The sequence below is a fragment of the Hetaerina americana genome, unplaced genomic scaffold (genome assembly GCF_022747635.1).
Source record: "Hetaerina americana unplaced genomic scaffold, ioHetAmer1.1.p SCAF_5, whole genome shotgun sequence".
Classification (NCBI taxonomy): Eukaryota; Metazoa; Arthropoda; class Insecta; order Odonata; family Calopterygidae; genus Hetaerina; species Hetaerina americana.
Genome location: NW_027287095.1, coordinates 6,840,631 through 6,859,704, shown reverse-complemented (window position 1 = coordinate 6,859,704; position 19,074 = coordinate 6,840,631). Strand labels below are relative to the sequence as shown.

Here is a 19,074-nt window from a genome sequence, read left to right as displayed (position 1 = left end):
TAGGAATCACCATTCAGCATTACTTTCTGTAATTATTTATTTGAATGTGCTTTTCTCAATGAGAAAGGTTCAACTTTGACTGGTGGCAATGCTATCTGGATAGTATAATGATAACTACCCTCCGGGGTAGTGTGAAATATTAAAAGTGTGTTGTGTGAATGTGTGTGCGCGTTTAAATATTTATACTTTACGTTGAAATATGATGGTAAGTCAAACCTAATTAAATTTGATAAAAGATTTGGTTTTTTTCCCGGCGTATCAGCTGCATAAATTCCTCTCGGGTCCTCCACCGGGTTATATCGTCCATATCGGCCGACGTTTCGATGTCCGACTCGGTCATCGTCTTCAGGGCTTCTGAATGCTTCTAATTAAATTTCAGTTGAATTATCGACATTTGTTCAAATGCAATTGCGAACGAGGCAAAGGAGTCTCAGGGAGTGCAAATTCCGGCCTTATAACTCTAGTACGTACCAGTATTTCACTGATTTTCTCATATATGTTGATGACCAACTTTTATGCATTTAATATTTGCTGTCAGGGAAAGGAAAACGTGTACTTCGAAAAATAAAATTTTAGATTATGTGGGTTTGTTTAATGTTAATTATGTTAATTTAAAAATATCTTGCAATAAATAAATATTGTAATTATTTTCTTCAGAATAAAATCAAGAAAAGTATTTTGACATTTTTGAAGATTATTCTGCAGTAGATGTATCTAAGTACCTATGTAAGAAGGTAAAAATATATCCATTTTATTTTCATAAATATTATCTTCGTCCATCTCTACCTTTTAATTGATCATGCTATCGTTCTTTTATGCCATTCTAGTGGTTACACTTGTTTTAAATGCATTGACAGACCCTCTGTGTGTGTCTTTTTGACAGTTTGAGTTATGTTTAAGGTATATTTCAGGGTGGTGTAGCAAAAGGAAGTAGGTGATTCTGGAATAAATTTGTTCATTATAGCGCCTTGATATGATTAAATACGTGAAAGAAGGCATTTTAGTTTGACTTTATTTGCCACTATATGGTAGAAACACGTCGCCATGGTCCGGAAAAAAGGACAAGAAATATAGTGATTCTTTACAGATTGCCTCTAAATTAAGGTTTTCGGTAGAGGAAACCATATTTTTAAAATGTCATGTGGGTTTCCTTACGTCTTTACCCGCAGTCCACTTAGTGGAGATTCGCGGCGGTGATTGCATGCTAATTCTCGACTTGTATCATACCTGTGAAACTCGAAATTTCTGCCATTTGTCACAATCTTTCTGCTTCCGGCACTAATTTAAGGGCCCATTCCCTTATATATAACGTAATTATCTTCGATACTAGCTGCTTAATGGGATTTTGCCGTTAATCGTAAATCTTTTTTTGTGTAGAATATTAAAGCCCTTTTCTCAGTTGGAAAGATTTCGTCAGATTTCGTGATCCTTACATAAATTTCATTCCCATGCGACAAGTAATTTATCATGTTCTTTTACCACTCGGGATTTTTTAATGGAGCTTAGTAACGGAAAATTGTCTCCTCAAAACCATTGCATTACTCTGAAATCGATTCCTCATATTTAAAAGGAATGCGTGCAATTAATCGCGAATCACCTCCTGGGAGCGAATATTCATCGGGATTCCAGCGGCGAATTGCGACCATCCATCCATCCACCTTTAACGATGTAGAGCCATCCGTAGTTTAGCCCTATTCCTGTCAATTTAGAGTGGCATGAGATTTGCCATCCGAATCCATGTATTGATTGGCAATTGAAACCTTAGTTATAACGACATTTTTTGCAGCTCTAAAGAAAATTTCGGTTGATGTTTTTGGGGAATCCATCCATTTAATCATTTCAAACAATTTTTACGTGCCAAATTTGGGCATTTTCAGTTTAAAAAGTCGTTACTGTTCAGTTGCAAAATATAGAAATAAAGCGCAACTCAGATTCTTCTCAGCTTCAATAATAGGGTTTCTTGAGAAGAATTATGTCCGAATTGGCAATTTTAATACGTAATTGATTTCTAAATTCAATGTTTTCTGGAACATCACTTTGATATTCATCATTGAAACGCCCTTATCAAAGATTACACTTTTCCTATCTACTCTTCCATGGAAAATCTTGTTTAGTCGTCAGGGTATAAAATTTAATCTCAGTTTTTGCACACTAATCAGAAATTCCTTAGTCTATTGTAAGTTAATTTTATTCTTGATATCCCCAAAACAGTCGAAATACGAAGAAAATAAATTATTATTTCGTTATTATTATAGTTTAAATTGATAACATCAATTGGCGCGACAGAAATGTGATACTAGTAGTACCTTGCTGAAAAGTGACGTACCACGTATTTGTCATCATGGGCACACAAAAACAGTGCAATATTTTACCGGTAGAAACACTTGGCCGGAACGAAATTACCAAGTTCCCATGGGAACCCACGCTTGTAAGATGTCTCCCCTATGGCTTAACTGATGGCCATTATTATCTCGCCTGAATTTAAGTACAATGCAAATGAGGCTCCCTTAATTTTACCCGTCCTCATTTTACACCCAACCGACTTGTATTTCCGCCGTAAAAGCAAGCTTAATTTGTGAGTACCGCGTGAGCATTCATTTTAGTGCATATTTACACTAAGCCACCGAAATGTCGTCAATAAATTCAGATCGAATTGTTCGATGGTGGGTTAAAATAATACGAAAACTACCAATAGCACTAGCTAATGTCATTTCCCACGCATTTGTAGACCCATTACAGGCCGAAAGGACTTTAATAGAAATTGGGGCGGATTCTGGTGTGGTGCAGTTATGGCATAGTGGCCGTTATGGTTCCTCCACACTCAGGCACAGTCGAATCCGCCGAATCTCCCCCCCCCCTGCCCGTTACGAGAGGGCTCTTTGGAGGCTCATTGGCACGCAAAATTCTTTTCGAAGTTCTCCGCTTGCCGACCATCTAACGTCAATGCGCCAGTTTCTGTGGGCGAAATTCTATTATTTTTATTTTTTGCATGGGTGTATTGGTGCGATATTTACGTATATCAACTGAGATTGGATGTGTCACAGAGTTCACCGTCCAGGGCATTATTCATCGAAACATCATAGCTTCTCACCAAATCAGCTCGCAAGCTATTACAAAGGAAAATGACAGACGAGGGGTGCCCATGTTTAAGTTCCGAATGAAGTGAACTCAAAAACGTCTGGCTGTAACATTAAAACTTGTGTTTAATGTTATTTTGTGTAGAACCAAGTACTAGGAGTTTGATTCATCTCATTTTATAATAAAATTGCGATTAATTTCCAAATAATATATATATTTTTTCAGTTCATATCGACAAGATAAACTTGACGTATCAATTAATAGCTTTTATTTTCATGAAAACTAGTAATTTAAATGTAAACGTTTTGAAAACGAAGAATGGGATTTACGGTTTTCATATTTCATTTCAGTTTTCAATTGCGAGGATTACTGCTACACGAAGATGCCGTGAGAAAGAATTTATATATCTGATCATTTGTGTATATATCGAGAGATGCTGTTTTCAATTCTTCGTCATTTATTTCATAAATTTAAAATAAGTTCTTAGTTCCAAATGAAATTTCATCACATTCAATCATGCTTGTAGTTTACCGACTGATGTGAAAACATTATTAGCTTAAATTTTGTCTTTTTTTGTGTTTCAGGGCCTGTTTGGAGCGGTGTAAATAGACATGGGAAAGCAACCAAAATCCAGAATCCAGGTGAGTGAAATTGTCTCGCTTTTATATCTTACACTTGCATATTTATGAAAGAGGACATTCAGATATTTTTATAAACTGATGAGGATGAAGACCGATTCACGCCAAAAATGTTTAAGAAGATCTTTTGATGTAATTATCCTAGCAATTGTTGATGATTTCGAGGCCTGTGGCCCTCGGATTAGAGATGAAGGAAAGTCATGCGTAGGGATAGATGTCTTGGAAGATCTCCACTTAACATTCCGTCGCGGAAACTGAACCGCCAACTTGGGGGCCTCCCTCAGTAAACCCCCTCCAACGGGCGGGAGGATAAAGGCGAGTACCTCAGAAGTCACAGTTTCTCCATGGAGAAGGTGAAGCGGACAGAAAGTAAAACAAATGAGGAAGTGTAGGTAGGTATGGTGGGTGAGGAGAGGGAATTGTTGGGAGAAATCCTAAGGAGGCAGGAAAATTGGATGGAAAGCATATTAATAGGCAGTGGGATGTTGAAGGCTGTGATACAGGGGAGAATGCTAAGCAAACGAGGAAAGGGCAGGAATAGGATAAGGAAGTTGTACGGGATGAAGAGAGGAAGGAAGTATTAAGAGATGAAGAGGGGACTGTTGTAGAGTAGGATTTTGGGTTATGTTTTTTGTTAGGATAAATGAAATATTTATTTGGTAGTTGTGTCCATCCAAAACCTACCTTAACCGATAGAGTACCTGATGATAACACGCTGAATTTAATACGTAATCAATGAGTAATATAACATATTGCAGTAGCATTCACTACGTTTACATTAATTCCCGTTACGAGTATAGGAGGCAAGCCTCTTCGATTGGCCGATTTGTGTCTGGTCTGATATCCGTTTTTTTGCGTGACCCGTGCCAACAGTTTTCTTTCTCCGACTGAAATCACTTCGCATACCCGTTATTAATCGCGGTTTTTTATGGGCATTCCTCAACTACTTATATAAAATTCTTCATCAAAGTGTATTGCACATCAAGAAGAATGAGTTCATTACCTTTAAAAGTTGAACGAAAAATGTATTGCATTTTTTAATATTCCTAGTTTTGTATACCCCCTACTATAGACCCTAGTGATGCCTTGCTGTGTGCCATGTAGAAGTAGATGTAGGCCCTTAAGCCCTCTTCCATCTCTTGAGTTTTTAGGGCTGTAAAAGATTCCTTTGCTCTTCACATAGTTTTGAGATACAGGGCTCTATCTGAAACGAAACTAGTCATAAAGCAACGAATGTAATTAATTTAATGCAAAAGGCTCCTATTTCTTCTTGACTCGTTAGAGGGTGGCTTAAATATTTACAGAACTTATAATTCAGCAGTGGCAATCATTAAACGAATGATAAATTTTCGTGATTTGGACGCACCGTATTTTCGAAAACTTGCGTTTTAGAAATAAATAAAGGACCAAATTGAATCAATTCATTTATTGGATTCCACCGAGTAAAATCTCTATATCTCGGTTCACCAATACCGTAAGAAAATTTGGTGAGTATTTGTCGCGATCTGGGGCGCATATATTTTCAACAAACTCATGTAGACGTCATACTGCTGCTAACTGTAATCGCAAAAAGTTAAGAAAATACTCGGGTTCCTATCCTAGAAGTTGAATTCTAAACAGAATGGTATTATTCTTTTAATATCAACTAGGTGTTAGTGTCGTTTAAAGCTTTTGTAACCCTAAAAATAAAAACCTCCGGCGCACTCATTGAATGAGGAAACCAACCCATTCTGAGGAGAATGGATTTCGCAAAATGATTACGTTGGTTTATTCATTATTGAGTAACTTATGCCTGAATGGAAATATATCCTGTCAGTGTTAAATTTGCATTGAAGCGTACCATATTTTCTCTGTTTTAAGTCTAATATTTTGCTCGAGGCAGGTATTGGCAAGCTGAGGGAATAGCATTATCACTGCTTTCCCTTTATTTCCCGAAGGGAAGGGACTTTTCCATCCACAACCCTCCGTGCTCACAATGCCCATCCTATCCCATTTCCTAGCTCTTCCCGCGGGCTTGCTTTCCATTTCCAGTCGTTCCCAAATGTCAGACCCTCCTCACCCACGCTTCCTTCCCTCTGCTTCGGGAGTCAGTCTCATGAGTCACTCACGATAAAAGTTACTAAGAGTTTCCGAATTCCACCCCGTTATTTATCCACGTCCTGCGAATAAGTTTTATTTTCCTCCCGCCTACTCTTCCGGGCCATTTCTTTCCCATTCTTTTTTTTATAGACCCACGCACGCATTTGCACGCACAAACACGAGCATCCCCATCCCTTTTGGAGGTGATTCACTCTCTCTATCTCTACCTAGCAATCCCAACCCCCCTCCCCTTCTACCCCATTCCCAACCCCCTCCCCTCCTACCCCCTTCCCATACCCCCTCTGCTCCTCCCGAGGGTGAGTTCATCTGCTTCCTATCCCCAAAACGCAAAATGCGACGTCACATTGCCGCAGTCCATATTTATGTTACGGCGAGCCTTCTATGGGACATTGGCGCCTAATAAACGTGGCGCCACTGATTCTGTCTCGCTGGGAAATTATGGAAATTAAGGCAGTGAGAGAGATAGACTACTAGATAGTGGAATCTCCGAATTATTTACATTTTGAAGAGGTTTCCATAACAACCCTCAGCCCAAGCCTGTTGGGCTTGTGTTTTTGCAGTGTGTGCATTTTATGTATTGAGGAATATGGTAGTGGCATATGATTGCAGCATTCTCGTTTTTCCCACTTTCATTTTCCGAGTGACGACATTAAATGCCTTTAAAAAGTTATTTCTTTTGGATTTATCCTTTCTCTAATATGCATTAGTGCGAAAAGCGCACATGAGTGCGTAGATTACGGATCGAAATTTGTGTCTGTAACCGGCTTCGAATCTGTATTCCTTTGGATACTAATTTCGCAGCTCACTCTATGGCAAAATAATCACACAAATACCTTGTTTAACTTGTCACTCAAATTGAACTTGCTTTGATTTGTAAATGGATAATCTAGTGGAACGCTTATCAGTGTGAAAAGATAGAGATTTTGCTCATGAAAAGCAAGGGATTGTGGGAAATAGTGGAAATGAACGAGTGACTCAAGTTAATGTAATCGACGAAAGTGGGTAGATAATATGGAAAGCTCGGTGCCCAAACAAGATGCAGTTTAGAGAAATGGTCGTGCCGCATATTTGCTCGCCTTACGTACATACATATATTTGCACGTAATACCCAACGCTTGATGGTTCATAGATATCCCGGGTTTTATTTTTACCTTATTAAAAATGGAAAAAGGTAACGGGGAAAGATTCGGTATAGCAAGAATTCGATAGTGTCAAACCACATCAGTAGCTAAAACACAATGGCTAAATAATAGCACTCTTTCACTGGGTAAAAATTTATTACCGACAATATTTCGATGCACTAAGTCATCTTCAGAACTATTCATATCATGCATGAAATTACGCAATTCGTTAGTATCTAAGGACGTTTTGTTCGCCTTCGAAGCGGAATATTTATTGCAGTAAGCAATAGAATCACTAAAAAGGTCGCTGTATCTTTTATCGTAAGCCACCCGGAAGTGGGGCGAATTCAAATTCAGGATGTTGGCCGATCCGTCCCATATAGCTTTAATTTGAATCATGGCATTAACTCTTAATGATGCTAAATATTTTATGGGAGTGATAAAATTATAATGATTTCCAAATTGGAAAGCATACTGTTTAGTTTACTCAGCATATGCATGTGTTGTGAATAGCATCTCTTCCTGTTTAGCGAATTAAATTTCAATAGCTCGCAGCGTTATGCATACAAATAAGTAATTATCACGCCCAAAGACTCGGTGAATGCTTTGGGAAATGCAGTAAATGGAACTTTGAATGCTAACGCTGAAAGTGCTTTTCTTTTAACCTACTTTCACACAAATTCTTGTTCTTTCAAGCCTCAGAAATGGATGTGGTAGTATAAGAATAGCAAATAATTGTAATCCACGGCCATTCATCTCAAAAGGAATAAGAGCAGAGCTTTCATAGAAATGACGAGGAACAAGAAAACGTTGAATTAACAGGAAGACAAAACTCTCCAATGTCAAATGTGATATGAATTCCTTTTGCTCACGTAAATGTTAAAATTCATGCCTAATTTTCTCCATTGCACTATAATTTAAGAATACCACTCTATACGTAATTTCACTCTCAGTGTTCCTAAAATACCCATTCTAATTTTAGAATGGACTTTCAAAGGAATTGTACTTAAAATAATTTACTAAATAGGCGTTTTATTTAGTTTCGTTATCCCTTTCGAAGATTTTAAAGCAATTTCTGCTTCTTAAAAATCTGTGAAATTCATTTCGGTTTTTGAAGCACAAAATTTTGCCAAAAAAACTTTATAACCCCAAATGGCAATTTTCAACCAAGAGAGTATAGCATAAGCACGCATCAGTCTTGACGTTAAACGTACAGTAGTGGATGTATGCTACTGCCAAAAGAACAGTCGTTGTGCTATAGTAGGAATTAACTCTACATCACCACCGTGGTAGGTCGGTGGAGCAACGGAGGCGTGTGTGCCCGATGGGCCAGTGGAAGACTGTGTAGTGAGTGCTAATGCTATTAGCCACACCTCCCTCCACTTGAACGATGCCCGGGAGAGGGAGAAGACGTCTCCCTGGATTGAGCCTTACACTCAACCGTTTCAAAGGGAACCGAGACGCACGTTGTGACTGCTGGATCGCTGCTAAAAACTAGCATAGCGGGCGTCTTAACACCTTTTGCGGACACGAAGGGATAATTAATGCACTTTCGAGTGAGCGTTCTCGGGAGTTCATTTCCCCTCGTCGTCCTTTCCTTGCGTCACACACACACCCACACATTGTCACATTTTTCATCCCCTGGCCCCACCAACAGGTTTCCTCCCGCCAGTGCCCTCTCCCTTCAAATCCCTCAACCTCCCTCTTCGTTCCTGGCCCGCTGCCAGAGGGCGGGCGGGCTTGGCTGTCGGCTTGCCGGCCCTTCGCCGCCCGGCGGGGGGTGTTGTGGGCCCACACGACGGACCCCTGCTCCCCGAGCCCGCCACCCCCCACCCCCTGCTCCAGAACGGGGGAAGAGATGACCTCATTGGATTTCGGAAAGGCCCATCGCTCCCTCTCCCAATGATAACATCCCACCCCAACCCGCCACGCCTCGAATGTTATTCATTCCTCCGAGGGTGCGTCTCCCGGGTGAAATGGCGATAGTGATGTCACCCTCATGAGAATCGCAATTCCCCCCCCCCCCGTGAATAGCTCGCGGCGTCTGAAGGTTAAAAAGTGATTCAGATTGACTCTCTTGCAATTTAAGCGGGCATTCGATTGGTCATAGGCGACGGAGACGCTTCCTCATACCATGCCTTGTTTCTCAACTCTTAAAGGCATCAACCCATGTAAATTCCTCCCTCTAGACTTTGACGTGAAAAGGACTGAAAAATTTAAAACGTAGTAATTATCTTCTTAATCGAAATGCCATTTTCCGTAGGGGATTTCTCGCTAAATTGTACGTCTTTATTTGGCATTCCTTTCTGTGAGGAAAATAATTTCTTATGTGCTTTCCAATGATGCAATCACGCCTGTAAGAAGAGTTGCTTGATTTTCTTGCTCCCAGCACTCGCAGTGAGTGTGAGTGAAATATTTTGTTCGTGATTAAACAAAGCGATCCGTTCTCTCACAAATTTCATCGATTTTAAAGTCAAGTTTTGCGGGCGAATGCTTTCCATTCTCACGCGATTGAGTCGCGGTTTTCATGGGAACGGTTCGTCAAGGTTACTTACTACGTTGCATGGGCTCGAGTACCGATCTCGTCATAGAGAGGGAAAGCGTAGCCCGTTAGGTCCTGGGCCTGTGAATCAGTCAAGGGAGGCGTGCGGAGAAACACGGAGGTCATCCGACCCCCAAGTGTGTTGGGTGGGTCAGTGGTCAGGGCGGATCGAGAGTGGGTGGAGGGCGTGCCGTGCGCGTCGACATTGGCATTCCCTTGCACGAAAAGAGAGCAACCAATGCTCGGCGTTTCATCGTGGAGCTTAGGTCAACGGTGACCCTCTCAGGGCACGAGTCAGTGTCACGATTAGTCCGGCCAACAGTGAATTACAGCAGACGTTTAAGTTAAACCCTGAGATAAGGTAATATAGCGTGTGCAGTTTTAAGTACGCACCGTTAATTAATGAGAATGAAGAACTTCCGTGCAATTCCGTGTACAGAACTGTGGTGCGATAAATTAGTGGTATCGAGTCCCGGAATCACAGTATAAGACATGATGAATCTAATTGTAAAACCTAAAGGTTTTTTAAGGAAACTGATTTACGTCAAATTATTCCCGAACTAGGATACAGAGCAGGAAATAATTCCTCACTGGGCATGGACTCTCCAATCGCATGTCAGTAAAATGTTTAGGTACCTATTAATTAACAGAAACGATCAAATGAAATGGGTTTTCAAATATCTGTACGTGTACCACATTGCTCAAGTTTGAACCACGCGTGCTCTATTACACACACCCAAGTAATAAGTAGGTACTTAAAAAATTCAATCGCCCTACCGCGTTAATATTGTTAGTTATGGCCCAGTAATATTTGATCTATCATATGATGACTTCTTTCTTTACTTAAAATGAAAAATAAAAAGAAGTACTACAATTTCTATTATTTTAGTTGAAAAAAATATGACGTATGCAATCGAATACATTGGAAATGATGTATAAAATTTTTCCAGCCCAAATATAGGACACGGAAGTTTTATCTTTGATTTAGCCTTACCTCCAAATTCCCTCAGTCCATTAAGCCACCGTGGTCGAATGCCGAAATGCAGAGCACGCGAAGCCGCGGTTGGGGCGATGATTGACAGCGAAATAGTCTGCAGCCCACAACTTACCAACACGCAAGTATTCTTCGTGTTGGGGAAAAGTGCGTCAAGTCCACCGTGCCCATCTCTGAATATGTATTATATCTCGTAAAAGTGCGTAGAGTTGGTGGATGGTGAAAGGTATTCCCCTTTGCCGTCCTCATGACAACCCTCGTGCATCATTCCGGAAACTGAGAGCGGTGCAGGTAGTCTCCCCCCCCCCCGTTTCCATTCATTCCTTCCTCCCGCCCATGGCATTGTCTCTCGAAATGATTGTTCCCCTCTGGCCCCACCCTCCCATTCCCCTGCCGCCGACCCTCGCACGTGCGATCCTGTTTACGATTTTAAGCGCCCCCCCCCCCTCGCGGCCGCCGCCAATCGTCTTCTCGAGAGAGAGAGAGGTGGACGCAAGTTTTTAAGGGCACTCGTGCGCCATACTCTCTCACACATTCGGCCGGTGGGACACGTGCTAATTCTGGAGGAAGGTTTTATTCTTTATATTATTTTGCTGTTGTTAACCCAGCATCTCCATCGCTTTTCTCCGAACTCGTCCCTCAGTGTTCCGCTCGTCTTCCCCCCCCCCCCCCCCGGCGCCCTTCCCTCAGCCCCCCCTCCCCGCGCGTGGCCAGCGTCAAAAGTGCCGATGGAGGTCCCAAGAGAGGCCCCGAGGCGTCTCGATGAAAAGTTGTTATGAACAAGGTAGCAGTGTCGCGACACTATTGAAAGAATTTGGATGGGAGCATCTAGTTGACTATAGTTTGATACATTGGTTTAATTTACGGTGTAAATTTGAAGAAGGTCACTTATCATAAAATACGCCCCCCCTCCACGACCGTATTGTTTATCGGTTAAAAAATTTCGGGTACCACCCGTTTACTCCCAAACGGTTTCACGTACTCTTGAGCTCTCTCTCTTCAAGGTGCTTTTCAACTTTCCCTCACGGTACTTGGGTTCGCTATCGGTCTCGTTATAACATAAATGAAATGTTCAATAATAAATAGCATGTTCAAGACGTATTGCAGGCTCCGACTTACTATTGTAGAACAGTCAGATCACGCACGTAAAATCAGGGAGAAAGATAGTCGAACAAATAGATTTAATATGTTATTTTGTCCTCGTATGGTTTGAGATCAAAATAGATATGACCACAGGCGCGAAAGAGATAATTAGAATTGGCAGTGTATATATTTTGTCGATACACTGCATGAATTTTAAATAGACACCTCTTTATCAGATTGTTCCCGCATGATTTGAATATATCCTCTTATTGAATATACTTGCATGTACCCGAGTAGCTTCTTTCGTGTGATTAACTTGTTCGAGTGCATTATCTAAGTGATGATATCTGTGCGATGGTGTACTGATTGCACATGCTTGGCTGGTGACCTAACACCTTGGGCGCTTCTGCAGATACTTTTTTTTCAATTTTTATTGTACCCTGCAAGGTACCGCTAGCGTGTGTGGCAGAGGGTGGATACACACCAGACTAATTTTGACCCGAATATGAGATGAATAAGATAAAATGGCTATGCTATTCTGTTCTTTAGTAGTAGTATTTAGGGGAGGTGACTGCACAGCTAAGGTAATTTGCGCCATTAGGACTGGAAATAATGAAGGGTGGAGAGAAACCCGGCGTCGGCATTGGCCTACTCATAGCGAAAGGCGCCAAGGGGTTCGCAGTTTAACGTCCCAACCGACGGACGGTATTCTCAATCAAAGTGCTCTCCACAAAGCACCTCAAGTAGGAATCAGGATACTACTGAAAAATATCTGCCGCCTCCAGGATTCGGACCCGGGCTCACTGGGTGGAAAACCAGTGCGTTAGCCACCACACCACCACGATCCACTACTGTTCTTTATTCACAGCATTTTGCGCTGAGCGAGATATTTGACAAAAAATTTTATTCTTATCTAATTTACGGATACACTAAGGTCAGGTAATGTTACGTCTTGTTAAGCTGAAATTCCCCCTGCTTAATTTTCTCGTGTCTCTCCGAGCGGACGCAAAGGCCGATCCTCCCCTTGATCGACCTCAACTGCCTCTCGGGAACTTCCCTCTGGAGGACTTCATTAGTGCACCGGTTGAATGTTTCGTCAGCTTTCGCAGGGAAGGGAGGGGGGGAAGGGGGTTGTGGTGTGGGGGCAGGGGTAGGGGACGCGGATGCTCGCGGTAAACATCCGTTTCATCCGGGACGCCTTCTCCCTCCGAAATATTCATCCGAAGCAAGATCTATTCTTAGTTTCACTCTTTTATTCGCCCCATGCCCTCCGTGACTGGGGTCTCGAAGGGAGGAGCCCAACTGCCTCGCCCTCCTCCGGGGCGGCCTCTGCCTTCGGTTGGTCGGTCGGGAAACAATCGAAAGTGGCCGTGCGCGTGGCCTCACATGCTTGAGTGAGCGGGAGAGTGAACGGATGAGGGGTTTCGACGGTGAAGCGGTGTCGACGCTCATCGCCCAAGGACCCTCTCCTCGAACGGACGCCCAAGTCTGGCCGAGCACGTAATCGTCGTGCAATTGGCGGTAATGGTGCAACAGCACCTCTTCTTATTACACTTTCATTAATGCTTCCGCCTCACATAAATCATTTTGGGATCTCAGGTTCATCATACGAAGTAGGCCTACCATTTTATGTGTATTTACTATTTGTCGCTAAACATCTCTTTAAAATTTGCCAGTGCATTAAAAAAGGAAATATTAGATGACATAAAAATAAGTATCGGAACATAGCTCTTTCCCTTCATTTTTAATGGAGTCGAAGAATGGTTTCTTATCGTCTCACAAATAAGCTTGATATTAAGATAATTATATGGTTCATCTATCAGTAAATTTCACATAACAGTATGCCCCATCTCTCTCTCTCTCTCTTGCGGTGTCCATCCAATCGTCAAAAATTTTGTTCAGCGGATGACCTTCTGGTGTCAGGTTTATTTTTATTAAGGAATATGTGCTGTTTTAAGTCTTAATTGGTGGCCCTGTTTACTCATCAAGTATCTTAACCATGACTTTTCTCAATAGCCCACGAGTAGCAAGATTGACTTTCCAGGTCTTATTCTTACACAGATTTTTCAATCATATTAATGCTTATTTCCTTGTAGTAGTCGTTCAAAGGGGGTCGACTGACAGCTGAGGTCATTTGCGCCATTAGAAAGATACATAGAAATTGGGCGAAATCGAGACCAAATGGTCTCTTCTTCCATTTAACCAATTGTCATATACATATTATAATGACCATAGAATTTAAAAGTACATTCATACACAATATAATACAAAATATAACATATATATACATACATACATACATACATATAAAAATATAATAAATAATACACAATAATACAAAAAGGAGGAGGGATGGAGAGAAACCCGGCGTCGGCATTAGCCTACCTATAACGAAAGGCGCCAAGGGGTCCGCAGTTTAACGTCCTATCCCATGGACGGCGTACTCACTCAAAGTGCCCTCCACAAAGCACCTCATGTAGGGATCGGAATTTCATTGAACAATACTGCCTCTTTCAGGATTCGAACCCGGGCGCTTTCGGTGGGAAGACAGTGCTTATATCCTGATGCGAGACTTTGTAAAATATACTGCTTCTAAAGATTTAGCATTCGGAGCTTCTAAATATTTTTCATAGATTCTAAATTGAGCTACTTAGAAACTTTACCGTCACACTAAGTGTAAGGTGCGAGTTTTTCGCCAGGATTAGCGACAGTTACAGTGTAAGGATAAATTGCGTAGAAAGACGACGGACGGTGACTAGAGTTCACTTAATGCAACAATTTCAGAGCGTAAAAATCATTCGCCTTGACTGGGACTCGAACCCAGATCCCTCAATATCCGGTCGAGTGCTTTAGCCACTTAAGCTACCGAGGCGTCCTCTTAAACTCTGAAATTTTGGGGCTTTTAAAGGAACTAGATGTTATGACGAAATACCGTACATACAATGTCACATGCATTCGTAGTCGTGCGCGAGGCGCCACTGTCCACGAGGTTAAAAGCCAACTTTAAACACGTATGGTGTTTTCCCTTTGACAAATTCCAAAGAAACTGCGGGAGATGCCGCAACAGTAACTTTTAACGGAGTCATCCGCTAATGTGCATTTTAATGCAACAATTTCAGAGCGTAAAAATCATTCGCCTTGACTGGGACTCGAACCCAGATCCCTCAATATCCGGTCGAGTGCTTTAGCCACTTAAGCTACCGAGGCGTCCTCTTAAACTCTGAAATTTTGGGGCTTTTAAAGGAACTAGATGTTATGACGAAATACCGTACATACAATGTCACATGCATTCGTAGTCGTGCGCGAGGCGCCACTGTCCACGAGGTTAAAAGCCAACTTTAAACACGTATGGTGTTTTCCCTTTGACAAATTCCAAAGAAACTGCGGGAGATGCCGCAACAGTAACTTTTAACGGAGTCATCCGCTAATGTGCATTTTAATGCAACAATTTCAGAGCGTAAAAATCATTCGCCTTGACTGGGACTCGAACCCAGATCCCTCAATATCCGGTCGAGTGCTTTAGCCACTTAAGCTACCGAGGCGTCCTCTTAAACTCTGAAATTTTGGGGCTTTTAAAGGAACTAGATGTTATGACGAAATACCGTACATACAATGTCACATGCATTCGTAGTCGTGCGCGAGGCGCCACTGTCCACGAGGTTAAAAGCCAACTTTAAACACGTATGGTGTTTTCCCTTTGACAAATTCCAAAGAAACTGCGGGAGATGCCGCAACAGTAACTTTTAACGGAGTCATCCGCTAATGTGCATTTTAATGCAACAATTTCAGAGCGTAAAAATCATTCGCCTTGACTGGGACTCGAACCCAGATCCCTCAATATCCGGTCGAGTGCTTTAGCCACTTAAGCTACCGAGGCGTCCTCTTAAACTCTGAAATTTTGGGGCTTTTAAAGGAACTAGATGTTATGACGAAATACCGTACATACAATGTCACATGCATTCGTAGTCGTGCGCGAGGCGCCACTGTCCACGAGGTTAAAAGCCAACTTTAAACACGTATGGTGTTTTCCCTTTGACAAATTCCAAAGAAACTGCGGGAGATGCCGCAACAGTAACTTTTAACGGAGTCATCCGCTAATGTGCATTTTAATGCAACAATTTCAGAGCGTAAAAATCATTCGCCTTGACTGGGACTCGAACCCAGATCCCTCAATATCCGGTCGAGTGCTTTAGCCACTTAAGCTACCGAGGCGTCCTCTTAAACTCTGAAATTTTGGGGCTTTTAAAGGAACTAGATGTTATGACGAAATACCGTACATACAATGTCACATGCATTCGTAGTCGTGCGCGAGGCGCCACTGTCCACGAGGTTAAAAGCCAACTTTAAACACGTATGGTGTTTTCCCTTTGACAAATTCCAAAGAAACTGCGGGAGATGCCGCAACAGTAACTTTTAACGGAGTCATCCGCTAATGTGCATTTTAATGCAACAATTTCAGAGCGTAAAAATCATTCGCCTTGACTGGGACTCGAACCCAGATCCCTCAATATCCGGTCGAGTGCTTTAGCCACTTAAGCTACCGAGGCGTCCTCTTAAACTCTGAAATTTTGGGGCTTTTAAAGGAACTAGATGTTATGACGAAATACCGTACATACAATGTCACATGCATTCGTAGTCGTGCGCGAGGCGCCACTGTCCACGAGGTTAAAAGCCAACTTTAAACACGTATGGTGTTTTCCCTTTGACAAATTCCAAAGAAACTGCGGGAGATGCCGCAACAGTAACTTTTAACGGAGTCATCCGCTAATGTGCATTTTAATGCAACAATTTCAGAGCGTAAAAATCATTCGCCTTGACTGGGACTCGAACCCAGATCCCTCAATATCCGGTCGAGTGCTTTAGCCACTTAAGCTACCGAGGCGTCCTCTTAAACTCTGAAATTTTGGGGCTTTTAAAGGAACTAGATGTTATGACGAAATACCGTACATACAATGTCACATGCATTCGTAGTCGTGCGCGAGGCGCCACTGTCCACGAGGTTAAAAGCCAACTTTAAACACGTATGGTGTTTTCCCTTTGACAAATTCCAAAGAAACTGCGGGAGATGCCGCAACAGTAACTTTTAACGGAGTCATCCGCTAATGTGCATTTTAATGCAACAATTTCAGAGCGTAAAAATCATTCGCCTTGACTGGGACTCGAACCCAGATCCCTCAATATCCGGTCGAGTGCTTTAGCCACTTAAGCTACCGAGGCGTCCTCTTAAACTCTGAAATTTTGGGGCTTTTAAAGGAACTAGATGTTATGACGAAATACCGTACATACAATGTCACATGCATTGCAGTCAAGGCGAATGATTTTTACGCTCTGAAATTGTTGCATTAAAATGCACATTAGCGGATGACTCCGTTAAAAGTTACTGTTGCGGCATCTCCCGCAGTTTCTTTGGAATTTGTCAAAGGGAAAACACCATACGTGTTTAAAGTTGGCTTTTAACCTCGTGGACAGTGGCGCCTCGCGCACGACTACGAATGCATGTGACATTGTATGTACGGTATTTCGTCATAACATCTAGTTCCTTTAAAAGCCCCAAAATTTCAGAGTTTAAGAGGACGCCTCGGTAGCTTAAGTGGCTAAAGCACTCGACCGGATATTGAGGGATCTGGGTTCGAGTCCCAGTCAAGGCGAATGATTTTTACGCTCTGAAATTGTTGCATTAAAATGCACATTAGCGGATGACTCCGTTAAAAGTTACTGTTGCGGCATCTCCCGCAGTTTCTTTGGAATTTGTCAAAGGGAAAACACCATACGTGTTTAAAGTTGGCTTTTAACCTCGTGGACAGTGGCGCCTCGCGCACGACTACGAATGCATGTGACATTGTATGTACGGTATTTCGTCATAACATCTAGTTCCTTTAAAAGCCCCAAAATTTCAGAGTTTAAGAGGACGCCTCGGTAGCTTAAGTGGCTAAAGCACTCGACCGGATATTGAGGGATCTGGGTTCGAGTCCCAGTCAAGGCGAATGATTTTTACGCTCTGAAATTGTTGCATTAAAATGCACATTAGCGGATGACTCCGTTAAAAGTTACTGTTGCGGCATCTCCCGCAGTTTCTTTGGAATTTGTCAAAGGGAAAACACCATACGTGTTTAAAGTTGGCTTTTAACCTCGTGGACAGTGGCGCCTCGCGCACGACTACGAATGCATGTGACATTGTATGTACGGTATTTCGTCATAACATCTAGTTCCTTTAAAAGCCCCAAAATTTCAGAGTTTAAGAGGACGCCTCGGTAGCTTAAGTGGCTAAAGCACTCGACCGGATATTGAGGGATCTGGGTTCGAGTCCCAGTCAAGGCGAATGATTTTTACGCTCTGAAATTGTTGCATTAAAATGCACATTAGCGGATGACTCCGTTAAAAGTTACTGTTGCGGCATCTCCCGCAGTTTCTTTGGAATTTGTCAAAGGGAAAACACCATACGTGTTTAAAGTTGGCTTTTAACCTCGTGGACAGTGGCGCCTCGCGCACGACTACGAATGCATGTGACATTGTATGTACGGTATTTCGTCATAACATCTAGTTCCTTTAAAAGCCCCAAAATTTCAGAGTTTAAGAGGACGCCTCGGTAGCTTAAGTGGCTAAAGCACTCGACCGGATATTGAGGGATCTGGGTTCGAGTCCCAGTCAAGGCGAATGATTTTTACGCTCTGAAATTGTTGCATTAAAATGCACATTAGCGGATGACTCCGTTAAAAGTTACTGTTGCGGCATCTCCCGCAGTTTCTTTGGAATTTGTCAAAGGGAAAACACCATACGTGTTTAAAGTTGGCTTTTAACCTCGTGGACAGTGGCGCCTCGCGCACGACTACGAATGCATGTGACATTGTATGTACGGTATTTCGTCATAACATCTAGTTCCTTTAAAAGCCCCAAAATTTCAGAGTTTAAGAGGACGCCTCGGTAGCTTAAGTGGCTAAAGCACTCGACCGGATATTGAGGGATCTGGGTTCGAGTCCCAGTCAAGGCGAATGATTTTTACGCTCTGAAATTGTTGCATTAAAATGCACATTAGCGGATGACTCCGTTAAAAGTTACTGTTGCGGCATCTCCCGCAGTTTCTTTGGAATTTGTCAAAGGGAAAACACCATACGTGTTTAAAGTTGGCTTTTAACCTCGTGGACAGTGGCGCCTCGCGCACGACTACGAATGCATGTGACATTGTATGTACGGTATTTCGTCATAACATCTAGTTCCTTTAAAAGCCCCAAAATTTCAGAGTTTAAGAGGACGCCTCGGTAGCTTAAGTGGCTAAAGCACTCGACCGGATATTGAGGGATCTGGGTTCGAGTCCCAGTCAAGGCGAATGATTTTTACGCTCTGAAATTGTTGCATTAAAATGCACATTAGCGGATGACTCCGTTAAAAGTTACTGTTGCGGCATCTCCCGCAGTTTCTTTGGAATTTGTCAAAGGGAAAACACCATACGTGTTTAAAGTTGGCTTTTAACCTCGTGGACAGTGGCGCCTCGCGCACGACTACGAATGCATGTGACATTGT

The 19,074-nt window shown here is 42.2% G+C and overlaps 1 long non-coding RNA gene across 1 annotated transcript in view; it reads left to right on the top strand.

Annotated features, from left to right (window-relative positions):
- LOC139694352 (uncharacterized) overlaps window positions 1-19,074 on the top strand; it is a 532,868-nt gene that overhangs the window by 148,881 nt on the left and 364,913 nt on the right. Inside the window, exon 2 of the long non-coding RNA XR_011702121.1 lies at window positions 3,663-3,719. This is a non-coding gene — a long non-coding RNA (uncharacterized lncRNA). The remainder of the gene's footprint in view (window positions 1-3,662; window positions 3,720-19,074) is intronic.